The sequence below is a fragment of the Panthera pardus genome, unplaced genomic scaffold, assembly GCF_024362965.1.
Source record: "Panthera pardus isolate Hobbes unplaced genomic scaffold, ASM2436296v1 HiC_scaffold_10, whole genome shotgun sequence".
Taxonomy (NCBI): Eukaryota; Metazoa; Chordata; class Mammalia; order Carnivora; family Felidae; genus Panthera; species Panthera pardus.
In genome coordinates, this window is record NW_026526655.1 from 73,616,882 (window position 1) to 73,639,022 (window position 22,141).

Below are 22,141 nucleotides of genomic sequence, written 5' to 3' on the forward strand. Positions count from 1 at the left end.
TGTGCTGAGCAGGCTCTGTGCTGAGCCAGCCTAACATTCTATCTCACTTTCCTTCTGCCCCTCTCCCCCACTCACGCTCTCTCTTAAAAAAAAAAAAATGTGGTGTATCTATATACAATAGAATATTATTCAGCCATAAAAAAGAAAACCACTAGACACTAGGGTTATTTAAAATAAAATTTCAAGTTACCAAAATTAAATCAAATTTAAATATGGTTCCTTGGTTGTACTAGCCACATTTCAAGTGCTCAATACCTGTGTGTAGGTGTTGGCCACTACACTGAAAAGCACAGATAAAAAACATATCCAACATTGCAGAAAGTTCTATTGAACAGCATTGTCTAGACTAGTGATCAGCAAACTTTTTCTCTAAAGAGCCAGGCAGTAATATTTTTGACATTGTGAATCACACAGTCTTCTTCACAGCTACTCAAAAGTGGTATGAAAGCAGCCACAGTCCATGTGTGAATGAATGATCATGGTCATGTTTCAGTAAAACTTTACAAAAACAGGCTTTGGACAGAGGGCCATAGTATGCCCATCTTTGGTCTGGAGGATCCAAAGCTCCCAGGTGCTTTAGGGAAGGGACAGGGGCCACAGAAAGAATTTACAGACTAGCAGAGCCCTGGAATAGGACCAAATTACCTGATCTTGCACCCAAAGGTGATGCAGGTCCAGGCGCAACTCAGTAGACACCAGTGAAGGACCAGACTTAGCATCACAGAACAGCACACAAACTTGCACACACAGAGTCAAGTGTTCTCCATTTTGAGAAGAAGCAGCAGGAATGGGAAGAAACCCGAAAGATCAAACCCAAATAAGACAAATGATCTAAAAGAGACTAACTGGGGGAGACAGTGATACTGTTTGATGGCAAACATAGGTGTCACCACCCACTGTCTCAAACCCACCACTCCCTGTATCCCCATCTCTCACACTGAAGGGGTTGGAGGGGGCTCAGGAGGAAGTTTAGACCCATTATAGAAAACAAGCCATGATTTATTTGCATCTCTGAGGTACAGTGCAAATAAAAGTTTAACACCACAGACGAAGAGCAGGAAAGGATATCTTTGCACTCCCTAGGAGCTCCGGTTTGAACTCATTCATCTCTACAGCCTCACCAGGGCCTCCCTGTGACTGATGCTGTACACCAAGGCCTTGTGTGGAGAGGACACTGGTCTCAGAGGGAGAGAACTTGACTCCAGCTATGTGGCTTCTGCTAAAGCTTTTAACCACTCTAGGCCTCAGTGACCTCATCTGCCACATGAGAAGGTAAATCAATGACTCCTAAGTTCTTATCCAGCTCAGGAAACAATTTTGTGATTCATCTAAAAGTCATCTGGGGTTTTAGACTGTGACTATAATTAATGTAGTGAACGAGATCACATGTCAATGAATAAAGTTTTAGCTTTATTAGGAAGTTTCTACCAGGTCACTGAAAGGTTCTGACATTTTATACTTGGATAGTTATAAGATCATCTTAGCACTCAAATTGTATTAGTCTGCTTGAGCTGCTGTAACAAAATGCCATAGACCAGGTGGCTTAAACAACAGACATTTATTTTCTTACTGTTCTAGAGGCTGGAAGTCTGAGATCAGGGTGCCAGCATACCTGGTTCCAGGTGAGGGCCCTCCTTCTGGTTGCAGATGGCACCTGCTTACCATGTCCTCACATGGCAGAAAGAGAGAGTACACTCTCTGATGTCTATTCTTATAAGGGCACTTAATATCACGAGGACTTCACTCTCATGACCTCATCTAAACCTAATTACGCCCAAAGTCCCCATGTCCAAATACCATCACATTGGTGGTTAATGCTTTGATATGTGAGTTGGGGAACAGGGGTATACAGTTCAGTCCATAGCACAAACCTTGAAAGGACATTCTGCTTAGATGCTGAATTCCTGGAATTTTGGTCTCTGGTCATGGACAAAACAAAAGGAAATGCTCTTCTCATTACTAGGAGACTTTTGAGAAAGAAGTATCACATTGAGTCCCACCTTCTCTGAGATTCAAAGCAGAGGTGGAATGACAGAGACAGGGGGGATGACTACTTTGATGATCAACTATCATGATAGCTAACATTTACTGGGCAGCTTACCGTGCACCAGGCACTCTTCAAAGTGTATTGTATGAATCATCTCATTTCACCCTACGATTTTATTTGACCTATGTAGGTTGAAGAGGCTGCAGTAACTTGCATAAAGTCACATAGCTAATATGAAACTGAGTCGGAATGTGATTCATTAGCAGGCTAATTCCAAAGCCTGCTCTCCTAGTCTCTACAGCCTCAGGTTGGACACAAGCAATGGGGAAATTACTACACCTACACACAAACACACACCGCAAGATATGCTTGACCAAAATCACATGTATTAATGACATATACTAATTAATGTATTAGTGCATATGAACTATTTACACTTTATAATCGACTTATTTAACCAACCAATCAAAGTGCTTTTTCTTAACATCCGGCTGAGGTCAGAATTTCAGGAATGGGAACTTTGATGAGTGGTGACAAGCAAGAAGCTATTTTGGTATGGAGCATTTGAAGGATGAGAAGCCTGGATAGAAGGCTGAATTTAGGAGCCATGAACAGCTAGGTATCAGACAAAGACATACATGTCTGAGGGGAAGAAAAAGGTTGGAGGCGAAAGAGGAAGCCATATTAGGAAGATGGGTACAGAAAGCGGAGTGTGCTTTCTCCGGAACTCTGTGTCAGACACTGTACCGAAGACGTTACAAAAATATTATCTCATTTCTCCCCCAAATTATCTTACTTTTACATCTCAATTTCTCATTTTTATTTTTATTTTTTCTTTATTTTTTGATTTTATAAAGTTTTTTATCTTAATTCCAATATAGTTAACATACAGTGCTATATCAGTTTCAAGCATGCAAATAGTGATTCAACAATTTTATATATTGCTCAGTGTTTGTCATGAGAAGTACACTGCTTAATCCCCATCACCTATTTCACCGACTCCCCACCCACTTTCCCTTCTGTTAACCATCAGTTTGTTCTCTATAGTTAAGAGTCTTTTTTTTTTTTTTTTTGGTTTCTCTCTTTTTTTTCTTTGTTCATTTATTTCTGCCCACAATTATCTTTTGAAGCAGACTTTGTTACTCCCATTTTGCAGCTATTGAATCTTGGGGATATTAAAAAGCTACCTAAAGTTATATATCAAGTAAATAGCCTACATTTGAACAACAACAACAACAACAAAAAAAAACTGTACTGTGTATACAGCCTCCCTAGACAAGGTTTATATACATTTACCTTTTTGCCTAACATAGCCAAAGTCAGTTGCTAAAACCTATCTTTGTGCCAGCCAGGTGCTCAAGGTTGGTCATGCCTTGCTGCCAAGATATGATATATGGCTTATGTTAAAACATGACCTCACGTGGGAAAACACTCAAGAGAAGCTCAAAGAGTTTAATGGTCTAGTTCAATTAAAAATTGATGAATAGCCAGTTATCCTAGCCATCAATCAAATAGCCTCATAATTGAAATACTGATAGGCATTTGTGTCCAATATGAAGCCGAATGAGAGCACCAGCTTGGTTACTTGATGGTCAAGTCCACTAAATGGCTAGAGCTGGGCAACAAATTTTGTAAGTGCAGAGTTTCCCTACCATGTGTTTTTCCATCTTGGTTGGCATTTTGGAGGGGATCTATGATCTTACAACCAGCTAGATAGTTGTTTTTTTGTTTACTGAAGATCTCCTCAATGACCGATAATTAACAGTTTACTTAATAACAGGGTCATTTGCTTTGATAGTCCTCGGCCCACTTTGGGACCTTCTGTACTTGTCCTCTTCATTTACATCCCTCTACTCATCTCTTTTCCATAACCTTTCTGACCTCTAATCAGTGAATCTTTGCTTGGCCTGAGCAACTTCCTTTCTCTCTTTTTCATGGCTATTGTGCTCACAAATCTCTTCTTCCTATCAGCTTCCTGAGTGAAGTGGGGTGAGGTGAGTGTGATGTGGGAAGGTGCTGGTGAGGGAAATTGAGGGCCAGACCCCACACAACCTTGAAACCAGACCAAAGATTTTGTCTTTCCCTAATGACAATGGGAAACTATAAAAGATATTAAAAGTTTGTGGGGGAGGAATGAGTAACATCATCATCAAATATGTACTTTCAGAAGATCACTCTGGCTACAGTGTGGAGAATGGATAGTCAGAGATGAGGTGGGTTTTGTACCCTAGTTAGATGGCTACTGCAGCAATCCAGGTGGAGCCTGACGGTATCATAAACCAGGGTGGTGGTGGTAGTAATGGTGGAGGAGATGGGGAGTAGATATTTGAGAGGTATAGAAAGTAAAATTAATGGTATATTTCATGAAGTTAAAATAATGAAAGGGAAGTCAAGGATGACTTCTAGGTTTCTGGTATGACTAGCTGGATGGATGAATATGTCATTCACTGAGACAGAAAGATATGAAAGCAAAATAAGACCAGCTGTGCCAAACTCCTTGCCATTTCTGAAATGCACCATGTTATTTCATGCCTCAGTACTTCCAACACTCTGTTCTCAGCACTTGGAAATCTGCCGTCTCCCTTCCCTTGCTTTGAGGAAATTGTGTTGTATTTAGTAGCACACACTCAGTGCCTAACACAACACCTAGGTATAAGAAGTTAGGACAAGTATAAAGTTAGAGTATAAAGTCCCCAGGATTGCCCTCACTTCTTGACATTAAGCCACACTGTTGACCTTACCAGCCTAGCCAGCCCCATCCTAAAACTTATATGAATGTAGGTGGCCCCCATTATAAATACACTGTTAGACTGAATAGATTGTTAAATCCAGTATGACCCAAAGGCGTCAAGCAAACAAAGACACTCTTATTAGGCATAACTTTCCAAAGGCTCGGATATTGCCTCCCAGAAGTCAGAGACAGAGGCCAGAACTTCTCTTTGGACCATGCTAAATTCTTTAGCACACAAGAGTGCATAGTAAGCTCTCAATAAATGTCAAATAAAGGAATTAAGAGTCGGGTTTTATATTTTCTGGATAAATGTGATCTTTATCTTATTTAATTTTTTAAAGCAATTCTTCTTTTTTAATTTTTAAATTTTTTTAATTTTTTAACACACATGCACACACACAGAAAGAGAGAGAATGCACATGTAAGTAGGGTAGGAGCAGAGAGAGAGGGAGAGAGAGAGAATCCTAAGCAGTCTCTTCACTGTCAGCATGAAGCCTGATGTGGGCCTCAATCCCATGGACCATGAGATCATGACCCAATCTGAAATCAAGAGGCAGATGCTCAACCAACTGAGCCATCAAGGCACCCTGATGTTACTTTAAAACAGAAACTCTTAGAGAGCTGCCTCTGTGTTTCCTCTCTATAGAGCTTAGCACAGTGTTGTGTAAAAGTTATTAGTCCATGATGGTTGCCAGAGGGAAGGCGGGGTGGGAAAATGGGTGAAGGCGAGTGGGAGATACAGGCTTCCAGTTATAGAATGAATAAGTCGTGGGAATAAAAGCCACAGCATATGGAATATAGTCAATGGTATTGTAATAGTATTGCATGGTGACAGATGGTAGCTATACTTGTGGTGAGCATAACATAGAAAAGCTGAGTCACTATATTGTACACCTGAAACTAATGTATCATTGTCAATTGTACTCAAATGAAAAAAAATGTTAAGAAATCAGTAGTCTTGGGGTGCCTGGGTGGCTTAGTTGGTTGAGCATCCAACTCTTGATTTTGCTCAGGTCATGATCCCGGAGTCATGGAATTGAGATCCACATTGGTCTCCATGCTGAGTGTGGAATCTGCTTAAGACTCTCTCCCTCTTCCCCTCTCCTCCACTCACACTCACTCTCTCTCTCTCTATAACAAAAAAATAAAAAGAGAGGAATCATTACCCCAACCCATGTTCACAGTAGCATTATTCACAATAGCCAAAAGACAGAAGCCACCTAAATGTACCTTGACAGATAAATGGATAAGCAAAATGTGGTATATATGTATAATGGACTATTATTCAGCCTTAAAAAGGAATGAAATTCTGATATATGGTATGATATGGATGAGCCTTGAGGACATGAGGTTAAATAAAACCAGACACAAAAGGACAACTACTATATAATGCCACTTACATAAGGTACCTAGAATAGCACACATATAGAAACAGAAAATAGAATGGGGGTTGGTAGGGGTTGAGGGGAGTTGGGAATGGGGAGTTGTTTAATAAGTACAGTTTCAATTTTGCAAGACCATAAAAGTTCCAGAGATGGATGGTGGTAATAGTTGTATAACATTGTGAATGTTCTTAATGCCACTGAACTGTACACTTAAAAATTATTAACTGGTAAATTTTATGTTTCATGTATTTTATAACAATTAAAATAATTTTAATGGAAAAAGTTCTTAACCCAATGTAATGTGAAATTCACTGACTGCTTATGGGGATGAGAGGAGTCAACTAAAATACCAGTGGTGATGTTTCTGAAGAAGGCTGTGATAAAGCTACAAAGCCTAACCCCTAAAGCTCCCCTAAGCACACACTAGACTCCTACAAGTCACTGGGTTTGGGATGGTTTTCACATTTTTGATTGCCTCACATTTCTGCATGTCCCAATACAGCAATTTCAGCACAATCTCATGTTACCAGGGAGAAATGACCTTCAATATGCAAAGCCCACAACTCTCCAAAGCACACAGAGAAATACAATATTTAGTTTCCTTCCCATACTTTATAAGAATTTTCTTCTTTAAGAAAACAAAACAAATAAACAAAACCATGAGAAAGTAAACTAGGATTGCAAACCTGCATTTTTCCTTTTTGTTACTTTCCTGCATATACAGATCTTTACTCAACACGGCTGCTAATATCTTGCTGTAAGTCAGAGTGAAATTGTGCAAATGCTTACAGCAGATACACTGTCCCATCAAACCTAGTAAACGAAACACCTTCTTTGGAATAATACTCTATTATTTTCTTCACTATTTATTTCTACCTCCAGTTAAAAAGACCTTCATCTGTCTATGCCCAGCTCTCCACATTTGACTTATAGAAGGTAAATCCTTCAGCCTTCAAAAGTAATGGTAATGAGTTCAACAACTTGTGGGTAAAATGCTTAAAATTCCCTGGAAGAACTGTGAGCTATAGCTTCATATATTAATTCATTCCCTTCTACAAATAATCATGGAACAGTACTGAACCAGGCCCAGTACAAGGTGCTAGTAATATGGTATGGGAGTCAAGCATCCAAACACTGGGGTCAGACTGCATGAATTAAACTCTGGCTAACTGTGTGATCATGCGAATCTTTCCAAATATCAGTTTCCCCATGTGCAAAGTAGGGATAGTCATACTACTTGTTCTTTTTAGAGTTTGAGCTGTACTAAATCAGATAATGTATATAAAATTCTTATCACAGTTGCCAGCACACAATAAGCATCCAGTACATGTTAGATATTGTTACAAAAGTGCATACAATTTAACTTTTTCCTTCAGGGTTTTGACAAAGAGCTTACATGTTTCTTCCTTATTCCACTAGGTCAGGAATTCTCAAAAGGAAGGTGCACTGGGAATAAATAACTTGCAAAAGACATATCTGATAAAGGACTGTTATTCAAAATATCAAAGAACCTTAAAATTCAACAATAACAAAACAGCTCTATTAAGAAATGGGCCAAAAACCTTAACAGACACCTCACCAAAGAAGATATACAAATAACAAAAGCATATGTCATCTGATAAGATGTTTCACACCCATATGTCATCAGAGAAATGCAAATTAAAACAACAATGAGGGGCAACTGGGTGGCTCAGTTGGTTAGTGTCCGGCTTAGGCTCAGGTCATGATCTCGTGGTTTGTGAGTTTGAGCTTCTCTGCCATAAGCAGAGAGCCCGCTTCAGATCCTCTCTCCCCTCATCTCTCTCTGCCCCTCCCCTGCCCAATCTCTCTCTCAAAAATAAATGGATTAATAAATAAATAAACATTAAAACAACAGCAACAATAAGACACCACTAGACCCTTTTAGAGTGGCCAAAATCCAGAACACTGACAACACCAAATGCTGGTAAGGATGTGGAGCAACAGGAATTCTCATTCACTGCTGGTGGGAATGCAAAATGGTACAGCTACAGGGAAGACAGTTTGGCAGTTCCTTGAAAAACTAAACATACTCTTACTGATCTGGCAATCATGCTCCTTCATGTTTACCCAAAGGAGCTGAAAACTTACATACACACAAGAACCTGCGAACAGATGTTTATAGCAGCTTTATTCATAATTGCTGAAACTTGGAAGCAATCAAAAGGTCCCTCAGTGGGTGAATGGATAAATTAATTGTGGTACATCCAAACAGTGGCTTATTATTTAGTACTAAAAATAACTGAGCTTTCAGGCCATGAAAAGACATAGAGAAACATTAAATATATATTACAAAGCTAAAGAAGCCAATCTGAAAAGGCTGTATATACTATGTGATTCCAACTACATGACATTCTGAAAAAGGCAAAACTATAGCGAGAGTAAAAGATCGGTAGTTTCCAGGGGTTGAGGGTTGGGAAGCAGGATGAATATGCAGAGCACAGAGACTTTCTAGGGTAGTGAAAATACTCTGTATGATATCCATAATGATGGATACATGTCCAATGATGGATACATGCTTGTTCGAGCTCAAAGAATGTACAAATCCAAGAGTGAACCCTAATGTAAACTATGAATTTTGGGTTATGATATTATGAGTCGGTAGTTCATCATTATAACACATGTGCCACTCTGATGGGAGATGTTGGTAAGGAGGTTGTGCATATGTGGGTACGTGGAAAATATGGGAAATCTCTGTACCTTCCCTTCAATTTTGCTGTGAATCTAAAACTGCTCTAAAAAAAATAAGATCATATATATGTATATACATATACACATTATTCATATATACACATATGTATGTGTGTGTGTGTGTGTGTGTGTGTGTGTGTGTGTGTGTGGAGAGAGAAAGAGAGAGAGAGAGAGAGAGCGAGAGCAGTTGCCATTCACCACACACAACTGATGCCCTATCAGACATAAATTCACACTTATCCACCAGTTTCCAAAGCACCTCTTTCCTTCCTTCCCCATGATAATGAGATTTGGGAGACTGAGGATCCCCGCTTTAAATCAGGAATTGGTATACTATAACCCACAGGCCAAATCTGACCCAATGCTTATTTTTGTAAATGAATTTTCATTGGAACAGAGCTATAGCCATTCTTGTGTGTATTGTTTGTGGCTGCTTTCTCACTACAATGGGCAGAGTTGAGTAACTGTAACAGAGACATTATGACCCATCAAACCTAAAGTATTTACCATCTGAGGCTTTACAGAAAATGTTTACCAATTCCCATTCTAGATGATGATGATGATGATGATGATGATGATGATGATGAAGAAGAAGAAGAAGAAGAAAAGCCATGTCTGCCATTTATGGAGTAAAAATAACTCTTAGAGTAATATCAACTCTATTACACAAACAAAGGCACTGAAGCCCAAAGATATCATGTAACACAAAGTGACAGAGATAATACATGGCAGCTAATATCACTCCAAAGTTTGTGCTCTTAACTTAGTAGTGCCATACCTATATAATGAGTGACTGCTGTCGATATCCAGAGCATTAGCCATTAGGAATATAACAGTATATCTTATTCTAGGTAATAAACTGAGTCCATTCTAGATAATAGCAGACCTTAATTCTGTCACTGTTTATTGGATGTTTACCACAAGTACACTTTTTCCAAGTTTACCCACATTCTGGGGTCTCTATCTTCATACTTTTTCCAACAGCTGCATGGGCAAATGGGGTAAGTAAGGTGCACCTTTTTTTTCCTTACGAAGATTCATTGCTGTTCATTGGACTCTAGGCTCATTGTTGGGTTCCAGTTTCTTGCCTGCTTTTTCCTTCAGTCTTTTCCCGCTCAGTAAATGCTCATGACCCCCCATATAGAGTCACCAGATAAAATATAGCACATTAGTTAAATCTGAATTTCAAATAAACAACAAATAATTTTCAGTATGGTCAATTTTGTGTTACATGTGTGTTACCACACTTAAAATAATTTTAAGGAAAAAAATTTTCCCATAGAATATTTAGGACATGTACAGGATGTCCTATATTTGTATTTGCTAAAACTGGCAACCTTAACCCAATCGCTATATTTTGGTAGCTAGAAGATGAATTATCCACTGCAGGGACATTCACATAGGACATTTACATAGAAGGCCTTGTGGATTAAGAAAAAGAATGCATGATTTCTTGTTAGAGGATGTGTATGCCAGGACCACTGGGCAACATACCTACATTTCAATGTACCTACATTTCACTCCCATGAAATGGGAATAATAGTATCATACTGGCTGGGTTTTGTGAAGACTCAATGAAATGTTGTATTGAATAACACTGGGCTTGGTAGAAAGTAGTAATCATTGTTTCCTTTCCAAGTAAAATTTGTTATTTCATTTTACTTATTCCCTCTAATAGTTCACATTCAGTTCATATTCTTCAACATGCCCTCAGCACAGCCCAGTTGGATTCTGTTCCCAAGCTCCTTCCTTTCCAGCATCTGACAGAGGAATCTCACTGATCATTAAAGTTGATTTAAATATTAAGTACACAAAATCATCTTTGGTTTATAAATTCCATAGAAAAAAATTAGTTAACCAAGTTAGGTTGCGATCAAATGAAGGATATTCTATACATATATTCCTGGGAGTTCCCACAATAAATTTTAATAGCTCACCACCAGTAATAGCTGCTCTGATGGCCACACTTATTCAAATTTCATCTTTACATTTGATAGCAGCAAATACAAACTCATTTTAAAAAAAAATTTCTTGACGAATAGAATTTTTGTCCTCTTTGTTCACTCAGCAAATGCCAGATCCTTCTTATTCTAAGATCTCTTTCAGAGACTGGAATTTTAGTTAGAGCCAATGCACTTTTCATCTGTTACCTTATTGGAAAGCAAGGACAGGATAAAGTAGCATGAAGGAAGGAAAAAAAAAAAAAAGAAAACCCAACTTAGCCAAGTAATCCATGTAAACAAATTGGAACCAAATTGTTCACCTCCTAATCTTCACTTTCGAGTCTCTACCTCTAGGCTTTTAGCAAATAGTTGCTAACAGTTCACACAGTTCTTCAAAATGCAGACTAGAGAAAATAATAAGTTTTCTGTCTGCAGGAGATGCTCTATGTCAGAATATGCTCACGGAAAGCCTCAGTCCACAAAGGTGTTTATTCCTCATGAATCTTCCTAGCTAAATCTCTTCACTAAATTTCTTTGTCAGGAACAAAGCCTAAAGCCCCCTACTCTCCATTATTGCCTAACATTCTTAATATTTTCACTTCTCCAATCAAGAAGAAAAGAGAAAAAGGAAATTGAGGAAATTGAAGATATTGACTATTAGAACTAAAAAATAATAAATCACTGCTGTTAGGGAAGAACCTGAAACCAAGGGCACGCTTGTCTCAAGTTGCAATGGGGCTTGTTGGTCCGAATAAATAATACCACATAAGAGCCATTTTGCTGGAGTCTCTTGCTAGTGAACACGTTCCATAGGATTTAGGCCTTAAACAAATACATTTGAATTCTAACATATAATCAGAAGAAACTAATGGAAAACATTTACAAACTTCTTCCCTCCGGGTAATAGTTCCCAGCTCACTTTAGAATTCTAAATGAAAGCTGATGACTATTCTCGTACAGACTGATTTTTGAAATGGCTTTAGATCCCAAAGACATGAGTCGGTCCAAGGGCTCGCTGCTCCTACTTCCTGCAGGGTATATGAGCCTCTGATCGCTGCCTCCGGTTCTCTCCAACTATGATTTCCATACACCTGTCGTTCACAGTAGGGGAAAAACTCACTACTGTATCTCACCTGAAAACGAACAGAGCCTGAAAAACCATTCTCTGCTACTAAGAAACACTGGGCCACAAACAGATGAAGAAATTTAAAAAGGAAAATGGGGGAAAGGACACAAGACCTGTTGTCCTCTGGTTTGCACTGCACCTGAGAACAACACGGAACTTAACTCATGAGACTGAAAGAAGAGAGCAGGGCCGCGGCATGAATGGGGAAGTTATTATCCCCCAGGAACTGTGATTTGCAGGGTGCACTGTCAGGTGGCACAAGCCCGTAAATCACTCTCCACCTGTCCCACAGCCTACCATGCCAGATATATTCCTTTGAAATAAACTATCTCTCATGCTTTCCTTTTCACCTCTTTGTCTCCCTCTGAGGAAGAAGCTGGACATTGAGCCATAATCCACCATTATTGTAGAATATGATACTCCGGTAAAAGTCACTAATGAAGCCCTAAGGAGATCCAACATGAAACAATTAAGTTGTGATGGGGGTGGGCAAGCAGAATGTCTGGAGCCACACCGGGGAGACCTAAATTGTCAGGGTTCACTCCACCAGCACTGATGCCTGAAAGAAGGGAGGGGCTTCAGTGGAAAACGGATGGCAGAGGTCACATTCACTCACATCACATCTGTAAAGAGTCTGCTCTGCTTAGCTGGGAGATGGGCAGGGGTTGAAATTGGGTGGGGGCTCACCTCTATTTCCCAACACCCCTCAGGTCCTCATGCAGCTTTCCGATGTCCTTTTCAAACCACTCAAATGGTTCAGGTCCTGGAGAGACCAGAAGAATATGGGTAAACATGGAATCAGGAATTTGGATAGCTAATAATTGGCACCCCTTTAAACCAATATTCTTTTTTAAATGTCTATTTGTTTTTGGGAGAAAGAGTGTGCAAGTGGGAGAGGGGCAGAGAGATAGAGGGAGACAGATCTGAAGCAGACTCTGTGCTGACAGCAGAGAGCCTGATGTGGGGCTCAAACTCACAAACCATGAGATCATGACCTGAGCCGAAGTCAGACACTTACCTGACTGAGCCACGCAGGCGCCCCTAAACCAATATTCTTTAAGTACTTGCTTGACTTAGAGTACAGACTACATGCTATATCAGGTAAACCGAGAGGGAAGACATGTGGGGTTGACCTCAGTGCCTCAGTTACATTCCTGAGCAGCTCAGCTCTGGTCAGGACCTCACCCATGTGGACAACTAGAGGGACAAAAATACTCTTTTAACATTCTCTGTCTCCAAAGCCTACCCAGTGGGTGGTCCCACACTGCCCCTGGCCCTGCCCCTGCCCCTGACACTGCCCACCCCACTTGTCCAAGCATTCCTTCCAAATGAGTACAGTCTCTGAGAACAATTCTTGCAAAAACCTGTGTTCTTTCTTATTTAGTGCCCTGTAATACTTAGTGCCCCTTCTCAATTAGGTGCTTGGCAGGGGGCAGAAGCCCCCTCATCTCTGGTTGAACAGCTGGCTATGGATTCTCACAGGCCCTCACCCTTTCACCTACCCTTGACCAAATGCTGCTCAGGACTGTTCACCCCCATACCTCTTCTCTTCAGATTTTGAGCTGATCCAGGAGTGAAAATCCCACAAAACGACCAAATACCCTAATATGCCGGGACTGAGGTTGGAGGAAAGCTGGCTGAGGAGATTTGGGCCTCAGCAATTTACAAAAAGCCTGGAATCTGGTAAATGTTTACTGAATGCTTGTTGAATAAAAATACATTAATGGATAAGCCACCGGGGCATGGGATAAGGGTGATAAGCTGTTCCCTACCTGCAGGTATAATTGGAGGTACATTCATTTATAATTTGGCTCTATCTTTCCTCATTTTCAACAGTTACAGCTGATGTTGAAGTGATGTTATTTTCACATATGACACTAAGGAGTGGCACTGAATTAGAAAACATGAAACAGACTTTCTGTGTCTTCCCATTTGTGTTGGTCTCACGTCTTTGGGTAGGCGGTAATACCCAGGCTTACAAGTGATGTCAGCCACCAAATCCTCCTATCCACACGTTGCTCTTGCTACTGACATACGAATCTGAGAAAAGGGCAGGTTTACACTTATGCTGATATTAGGCAAATGAGTAAACCAGCCACCACCTATGTATCCAAACACCCCTCAGGTGTAGCTTTCCTGTTAGCTCATCAGCCCCGGGCTCATGCTGAAGTGTGGATCACCTGGAGTGGGCTTCATGATTGCTTCTCCTTAGATGAGACTTAACATCCCTGCTGTGTGAACATGTGGAGTTTCTGACAAAGGTGTTCACGAGAGAGGAAATACACCACAGGGCAGTGCAAAGTTGCTTTTGGATGGAAGGAAATTTGGAATAAATGCAACATGAGACAGAATTATAAATTGACTTGGACTGTTAACCCAAACTCAGATGCACATATAAAGAACAATGATAACTGATTTTCATAATTACAACCCAGAGAGACTGCAAAATACTAAATTATCTTCAGAATCTTCAAATAAGAATAGTGTGTTTGAGCATGGGATAAATGACTTAATTTATCTGTTTCAATACATTTGAATTCTTTGAGAAATCATATTCTACTTATACAATGGCAAAATTTTATTAACTGTAATAGCTGAGTAACTGGACTATATAAATAAAATTCTGCAAAAAAAAATTGACTGATCCCTGGTTCCCCATATGGGAGAAGAAGGTGAAATTCACAGGACACCCTAAGCTTATTTCTGGTAGGGGAGAAACTCAATCACAATTATGAAAGTCTACTGGTGAGATACAGAGGTAGGAACATTTTGTTGAGATAGAACATTTTTATGCCTTTATAGGGCAGGTTTGCAAGTTTTCCTTTGGTCATGACTTGAAGCATAGGTGAAATACTAAAGAATTGACTATGCTATTACTTTACCTCAGATGTTTTCCTAGAACTTCCCCTTCATACGGTTCTGTCTCCTATTGCCTGACTCAGAGGTCAAATCTCAATGCACAACCTGGCTCAAAAAGACGATCAGGTCAAAGAAGACTGGCGAGTCCTTAAGCTAACAAATAGTGGGCAAATTAGACACTTAGTGAGAAATGAAATTGTAGATCATGATTTAGAGAGCAATTGGGAAGTTGGCCGGGAAGTCACGATGGACCATATTCAAGTGGAAACTATGTGCAAGCAGACAGCCTCGTGGTAGGGTTATAAATTTATTTAAACTATAATTCCACAGTGTAGAGAAAGTGTAGCTTCCTCATTTGATTTGTAACTCCTTTAATCTTCTTCATGAGCCCCGTTGACTGGGCAACAAAAGGAACAGAGCAAAATAAAACAAAACATCTTAGACCATTTCTTGGCTTGAAGTAATAATTTTGACATTTCTTTAGGTATTACCCAGTATTTTAGAATTTTATTTCTTTCCCCTCTCTATTTCAATATGGCATGTGGGTCTATAGGGCAAATAGAGATTAAGTGACTTCATGGCTTTGAAGGAAAGAGCCCTAAAAGCCATATGATATCCTGTGTCTCTTTTCCTCCCCACAGCCATGATCCTGAATATTCAGTCACAGCTGGAACTGCTGGCATGCACCACTGCCATTGGTAGGTGGTATTACCTGTGATCTGATCTCTTGCAGCTTGGACTGTGGCTGGTGGCCCTCCATCTCATGTGGCCTCACTCTGTTCCTGCTGATTTGAAAGGCCTGTGACTCCCATTCATCTGCCACAACATCAAAACACTCTTGCTCAGAAATAGAGCTCCCCAAACTCTCAGTTTCCTCTGTGTTGAATCCACACCACTGGAGCACCAAAAGCAAACAAGAAACACTAAAGCATCAGATAAGCCTGTCTCTTCCACCACACGACACCACCAGGATTACTTTGAGGGAGCTGTCCCAGAGGTGACGTGGGAAGTGGTTGCCTTCTGGAGTCCCAGGTAGGGGTACAACAGAACTCTCATGGCATTGAAGACTCCAAGTTACCTAGATGTTCCTAAAGCTACCCACTGTCCTTCAAGGTTGGCCTTGAGGCTGAGATAAGAGGAGAACAAAGTAAGTGTCTGGTATCTCCTTTCCTCCACCTCTGCCTCTCTCCTTTCTCCCAAGGTCCTTCAAGCCAGAAAGAGTGGGGTTTTCCATCATTTCACCTGCATCAGATCATCCTTCCACCATTTCTAGTCAAGCCTTGGGACATGGCTAGGTTAGATGGAAAAGGTATCTCCATGCCCTGCAAGGAGTTCTATGATCTGACCCAAACAGGTTAACTCCTGAAATTCTGAAGGCGTTTAGAAAATCTTCCTCACCCAAGCCCCGGTTTCAGAACGACTATTTTCTCACAGGACAAAAGATTTCATGGCTGAGCCTCAGAGGTGGAGAGCTACAATGAACATGATTTAAGAGGGGAAATAAAACATATCAGTTTAATGTTTTTGCAAATAGTATCCCCACTACACTATAGAGACTACAAAATATAATTTTAAGGGTGAGGGACATGGGGAGAAGTGAGAGATGGAGATACAGAAGCTCGGAGAAAAATTAAGTCTGTTATTGGTAGAGCACTAAAATGAAACACATGGACATTTTACTAGAGCCATTTAGGTTAGAGAAAACTCTCCAGTTACCATCTCCCTGAGGCCTCCTTTTGTTTCTTTAGCTTTTCCTGAGCCCCTATGCTTGTGTACAAATTTTTAATTACTCAATTTAACTTGAGTGCATTTCTGTTCCTTAAAGCCAAAATACGTGCATGAACAAGAGCCTTCAGTTAAGGCTTTCATACTTCACAATGTGTATGCTGAGCAGATGAGCATCAAGTCTCACTTCCTGTTTCCCGTAAAGGTCTTTCTAATCCATCCCTCCACCCAGCCCCATATCCCCAGCGTCACACCCCCAGATCACTGCCCCATCACCCTGGCTGGCCAGCCTGACTCCAGGCCCTCTGCCCTCTGCTATCCTCCAACTTTTGCCCCATTAGTCATCCTGAAACTCCACCTTCACCACATCCACTGCTGTTCAGAGATGTCAGGCTTCTCCCTCCTCTCTGGTTGGTTGGTTTTGCCCCAGTCGGGTTGTTGTTGTCTCTGCCCTTGTCAACTAAGCCAAATGCTTTCTTTGCTCACCATGCCTCCAGTTTAGTCTGGCCCATGAATAGGAACACCACTGTCTGTGCCTTCTCTCATGTTTTTTGCATGTCCTGAACAGATTTGTGCTCCTCTCCACTGATCATTCAAATCCAGCCCATTTTTTTTTCCAAGCCACTGAAGTGGTTCAAAGCAACTTATTTTCTGTTTCTCTGAACTGTCGGTTACATTATGCCATATCATGCTACTTTAGGGCTTAGTTATATTCCATCTTTGAATAATGGTAATATCAATGGCTAATATTTATTGAGCACCTTTTATGGGGAAAGTGTTTCACAGGGATAGCTCATTTGATGCACACCATCCCTGTGAGGTGAGCACTAAATATGTATGCCTGAAGATGATGAAACAGAGTCTCCTCTGCAATTTGAAAGCTTGCCTAAGGTTTTACAGCTGGCAAGTTGATGTGGGTGGGGTTCGTGCTGAGAAATTGGACTCCAGAGGCCATCCTTTCAGTTGGTATGGCTTATCACCCCCAGAGAATTGCTCCTTCTGACTTCATCTGTCTTCATCTCTCTCCCCAACTACACTATAAACATCTATATGGCAAGGTCATGATTTTGTGCTCTCTGTCCTCCTACACAGGCACATAATAGACCTTTGAATGGCACTTCTTATCTCCTCCCTAACTGTCCTTTCCTGTTGAGTCATCATTTTTCAGATACAGAGCAATGTGACCTTCATAGTCAAGGTTTGCTCATACTCTGCTGAGGTTAGGCATTTCTTCTCTCTTCCTGTAAAAGTTCTATGAGCCCCTGCATGGTTAAGGTGCTGACCACCAAAGGTAGGAGGCAGCTGATATCTTCATGGAGACTCCATTTTCTCTCTGCCTATCTTCCAGGCCTGACTTCTGATGTCCCAGGATCTTGGCCACCACCTGACACCCTCTTGCATTGCACAGTCACACAATGTTCCTAAATCCACCTTCCAGACACCTGTCCCAAAGGATTTTATAAATAGGACTGTAGCCCGTAGGAGGTGGTCTCAGGCCAAACTGCCCTGCAGCTGGGCCTTTTGAGCAGTGTTGAAAGGAGACCCCAAAGATCCTGCATTAGAATGCTCAGCAGCCCTGTGATTTATTTGGAAAGAAACCAGCTGCCCCAGCGAGAGTGGAGAAATGTGTGGTTTGCTAACAGATTTTAAACATTAGAGCTTAGGACTTCAAAGAGAGTTTTCCCAAGGGGATTTCTCTTCGCTGTCCTAAATGAGAAGCTACAAGCATTTAGGACTGCCTTAAGATGTAGTGATGTGAGGCTTTGAGGCTGTCCACGTTTGTCTTGGGTCTTTGTAGATGGTGTGTGGGAGCTCCACAGACCTAGGCCTGGCAGGAGAAATCTTGGCAATGGCCACTTTGTTGTAAGAGGACTTAGCAGGGGTGGGGCTGGGGGGTGCAACTGGCTCATTTCCTCCCAACAAGCCATGTTGTGTCTCCCTTCTTCTCCTGGCAGCATGCCATTCTCTCCAGAGCCTCTGCCCCTCACCCCCCTCTCTCTTCTCTCTCTCTCTGTCTCCTTCCCTACCCACCCTTGAGAGGAAGAAAAGAATGAAGCACATTCAAAGGGGTCTCCCCAGTCCTTCAGAGTGCAAGTTTCTTGTCACACTGAGGTCAGACTGCAGCCTGGGACCGACACAGTCACCCATGACGTGACAAGATCGTTTCAAGAACCCCTTAAAAGTCTTGTTGTTTGTTTAAATCTTTGCCCACAGCTGCCTGTTTAGGAACTCTAGCAAAAGCACCATGAAATCCTGTTTGATCTTAGCCATATTCACTCCTTAGCCCCCAGGACAGAAGAGTGGAGTTTGGTTCAAGGTGGGGGAAGGGTGGCTTTTGTGATTGCCACAAATATCACACGCTTCCCCTTCCAGACATGCCAGGGAAGTGATAGGACTGGGAGGCACTCAGGAAAGGTAGGGCCATGCTTCCCTAGCCTGCTCATGTCTCTAATCATCTATTCGTCTTGCTTGCAAGGGACCGTGAGGAGCTCTTGCTCTACAGGCCTCTATTAGGCAGCAGGGAAGGGGAGTTCCCTCCTTCCTGCCCGGTGGGGGACTCATTTCTACACCTGGCCCTCCTGCGCCTGCTTCAAAATGTTCTTGGACCTGGCCCATTGCCTGCAGAGAAAAAAGGTGAGGCAACATCACTCGACCCCCAACTCCCTAAAGCAATAGGGATGAACTTTGCTCTAAGAAAATGTGATTCCTGGAAATTCAGGTTTGTGAAAAGTAAGATTAAGTCAGGGATTAGGTAGGTGTTTCCTTTTACTTGAGAAACATCAAAGGATGCCTTAAAATAGTATCTCTTATGTGAGGGCACTTGAAATACAATCTGATTCTTAAGAATTTGATCCCAAATCAAATTCTTGGGACATGGATCCTATACAGTTTTAATGGGAACAGGGAGACTCATTAACTACATCTTTGCAGTGTCAAGATTTGGTGAGGAAGCAAAAGTTTCCAGGACAGAAAAAGATTCATTAATGAACTGACCATTTTTACAATTAGTTCCCATTTAATCATAACTTTCCATCATGCTGGTGTCTATTCTCACTTATGGTATCAAGATCTTTGTTGGACCCTCCCGTGTGGTCAATAATACAATGCAAATAAAATGCAAATTGATTGCAACAAAGTGAAATTGCATATCCTGCAAAAGATGAGGGCTTTCATCTGACTTGGATGAGGGACAATTTGAGCTTCAAAAGAGACTGATTTAAATATCAGAGAATTAAAAGAGACCCTTGGGAGAATGAGCCAAGTCCGTTAATATTTTGGCAAAAACTGACCCTTTCAGTAAGTGTGTAGCAAAAATCAAATGTGAAGAAAAGGAGACCTTAGTATTTTGTCAGTCAAGTTAAGCCAAAAAAAATTGACACTTGATTCATTTTATGATTCCAAGAATTAGCAAATAATTACAGCTATAAGATTCTGGAAAATAGAAGATAAACTTATTTTTAATGTTTCATTTTTAACAATAGAATTCAACCAACACCTAAAAATACCATTTATGGTAAAATTTTCGTTCTTCTCTTAAGTGATTTCTCCTTTAATTTTTTTTTTAAATCTCAGTTATCTTCAAGAAATGAGTCTCTCCCATGGTTCCTTGCCATTTCATGTATATTATTTGATTTAATATTCACAGTGACGCTATCTGTTAGACTGAGTAGCTGTCCGCACCATTTTACAAGGAAGAAAATTGAGGCCCCAAAAGGGTGATTTGAACAGCACCATGAAGTTAGTACACATTAGCTTCGCTCATGTAAACAATGCAAGTATTCTTATTGACTGTTGGCTACATGATTAATAATATTAGGCATATCTGAACCCAGACCTTTAGACTCCCAAGGATTTCTTTACAGACAAAAATAGCAAATTGTGTCATACCCAACATTTTGAGTACTTACTATCTACCAGGTACCACCCTAAGTGTCTTACGTTCCTCTCATCTAATCTTTACAGTAATCATATGAATACTGTGCTTTATCCCTATTTTACAAAAGGGGAAACTAAGGCTCAGAGAGGTTACGTAAGTTGCCCAACGTCCCACAGCTGGTAAATGACATTTCAGCTAGAATTAGAATTCACGTGTTTATCTATCTTGGTGCTCTTAATTGACACAACACAGTGCCCTTTTCCAGGAATAGATTTATTCCAGAGCGAAGCTCAGGATCTTTGTCTTTAACAGGTATAGGACAACCACGCATTGTGTAACACATTACATCTCAGAGGGAAGTTGCCTGGAACTCTCCTCAGCTGGTTTATAAAGGAGAAGGTAAAAGAATGGGACACGGGATACTTAAATTTTACAAAGTTGTTCAAGAGCAGGGATGGCAAACCGGCTTCTTCCACAGAAGATGGCAATCTTCTTTCATCAGCTGGCAATCCCACTTAATGAGTAGAAGCTGCTAGAATGAAGCCAAAGCCTTAATCTGGGCTCCGTGGCAAAGAGTGGCACGAGTTTTGAGCAAGCCTGGAAGGGGAATTGGCCCACACACGGGCCATGTGTTTCCTATTTACCCTACGGGAGAGTGCCAAGGTATGGCACTTTGAGATTCAATGGACTCAGATTATATTCCTTAATGTTTCATACCACAGTGAGTACACAGGCTGCCTGAAGTAGCAAGTGGGGGCAGGAGGTGAACATAAAAAGTGTTCAAACTCCAAATTCAAGAAAGATTGACTACTCTTTGATCATAGGAACAAGTACCAGATTCAGTTGTAAACTCTTCCCAATCAATTAATGACAACTCTGAAATGGTAATCAAGCTTCTGAAAGCCAGCCAATAGCAGCAGCTGGTTTTAGTAACTGCTTTCCATGGCCAATCCCTGACCACTCCTGCTTCTGAGAGGCCACCTATCTCTGAGTGCCTAGCTTCCCCAAGCCCCATATAAGAGCAAGCATCTGCTCTCTTCAGAGTCCGTGTTCATTGGTTTTTTTGCTTAGAAAGTAATGCATTCTGCTCTTTGTTTCATTTATTCAGTGGTAGCCTCTTTCTTGTCCAGAGAAAGAACAGAGAAGAAAAAACATGGAAAAAAAGGCCTTGTTTCATATGTTTGAAAGGTGGAAAAGAAATCTCTATCAAACATACATAATGAAAACATAAAAATCCCTAGAAATTCTCTCTCTCTCTCTCTCTCTCTCTCTCTCTCTCTCTCTCTCTCTCTCTCCCCCCTCTCTACTTTTGCCTTAAAGATGTCAAAGGGAAACCTCTAGGGTATTCAGGAAGCCAGGTTCTGTTGCAACCCCCATGGCAAGGGAAGGATAATCATTGTTAAAGTATATGTTTAATTCGTTTAAGATTGTGTTAAATTGGTACTTCAGTGGTGAATACAGCAGGCTATATTCTTCTTCGATGACCTGTTGGCCAAAAGTTCCACAGTGATTAAACACTAAGCAAATACATATATAAGACAAAAATAGCACTCAGATGTTGAAAATCTAAACTTATCCAGCACATTTAAGCCTAGTGCAGCGAAGTATCTAGTTAGTATCTGTTTTTATTAATGGATTTCTATTTCTGGCTTATTTTTCCTTTCCTGCTTTGGTAATGCTAGATGTATGTACAAAAATCTACAGATTTATTCAGAAATTGGTACTTTACTACTGATGAGTTGATACAAACAATATAACTAGGGCCATTATAATGTTAAGTGAGTTTTGAACAAATAGAG

General features: G+C 40.8%; 1 long non-coding RNA gene across 1 annotated transcript in view; it reads left to right on the forward strand.

Annotated features, from left to right (window-relative positions):
• Nucleotides 1–21,394, forward strand: part of LOC109271558 (uncharacterized) — a 31,954-nt gene extending 10,560 nt beyond the window's left edge. The window contains exons 2-4 of the long non-coding RNA XR_008424412.1: nt 15,382–15,887; nt 18,942–19,099; nt 20,655–21,394. This is a non-coding gene — a long non-coding RNA (uncharacterized LOC109271558). The remainder of the gene's footprint in view (nt 1–15,381; nt 15,888–18,941; nt 19,100–20,654) is intronic.
• The last annotated feature ends 747 nt before the right edge of the window (nt 21,395–22,141 follow it).